Raw genomic sequence first — 1,133 nt, forward strand, 5'->3', positions numbered from 1 at the left:
GATGATCCCCAAAATGGACCGAGTGGGTGGGAGGGACTGGAGTGGTCCAGATACGTCCTGCAGTCGTGCAAGAACTACCCGTGTGTGCAGGGGCAGCTCCAGCTGTGGGATGTTTTCACTTGCCTCATGGCTGCCTTCCAAAAGGGAGCTGAAGCGGCCAACGGACAGCAGAGTTTTGGAAGGACTTTGCACCCGAGGCACCTTCCAAAAAAACAGAGGTGGTTTTGTGGTCACTGCGTCGTGCCACACCACCCCCGTGCTTCGTGCCACCAGCCACCCGTACAGCTGCTGGTGGCACGCAAACTGGGAGAGCGTGAAACGGCTACAAACACCAATGTACCAAGGTCCTAAGCACAAAGAAAGTGGAAATTTGAGCTGAAATATCAATGCAGAACACAGCACCACCCATCCAGGTATCTCCCAGAGGTAAATAACCATGGAAAGGAAGGGACTAAGGGTGGCTTTGGACAGGGCTTTGTCCCCAGCTACTGAATATATTTAGGGGTGACTGGTGAGAAATTTCTGCAAATGAATACAGCTGGACACAGACACGGTGGAGAGAGAGTTGACAGAGGACTGGATCTTTAGGAAAACCAGTATTGACAAAAAGTTGCACTGATATTTGGGTCATGGGGGTGCCCGAGGCTCTGCAGTGTGGGATGCGGTGACAGCTGCTGGCCCCATCAAGACATCACCTTGCCACTGACAAAGTTGCTCCCAGAGCGATGGGCCCGTATTTGGCATCAGCTCTTTAAGTAATTTAAATAACTGAAGAGGCTGCAAGGGAGGGAGAGAAAAACCCATCCAAGGTCTGCAGAACAGAGGGCGGTAAATAAAGTAGCTCCATCCAACAGAGACATCTGCTCAGAGCCTGCCTTCAGATCAGCAGAGGCACAAGATGGGAGTTGAAACTAGAATAGGAAATAAGATGTACATTGGTAACAAGGAAGGTAATTAGTCACAGGAAAAGTCTGCTAAGCTTTGTGATGGGCCTGGACACTTGAACAAGGCATGTTTGGTTTGTGGAGGGGACAAGGCTCATGGTCCCTGTGCTGCAGCACTGCTGGGAGTGCAGCAGCCTGGGTTGGCACCCATCTGTTGCACCCACAAGGAGACATCAGCCTTCTTGGGCT

The sequence above is a fragment of the Antrostomus carolinensis genome, unplaced genomic scaffold (genome assembly GCF_000700745.2).
Source record: "Antrostomus carolinensis isolate BGI_N321 unplaced genomic scaffold, ASM70074v2 scaffold4536, whole genome shotgun sequence".
In the NCBI taxonomy this organism is placed as follows: Eukaryota; Metazoa; Chordata; class Aves; order Caprimulgiformes; family Caprimulgidae; genus Antrostomus; species Antrostomus carolinensis.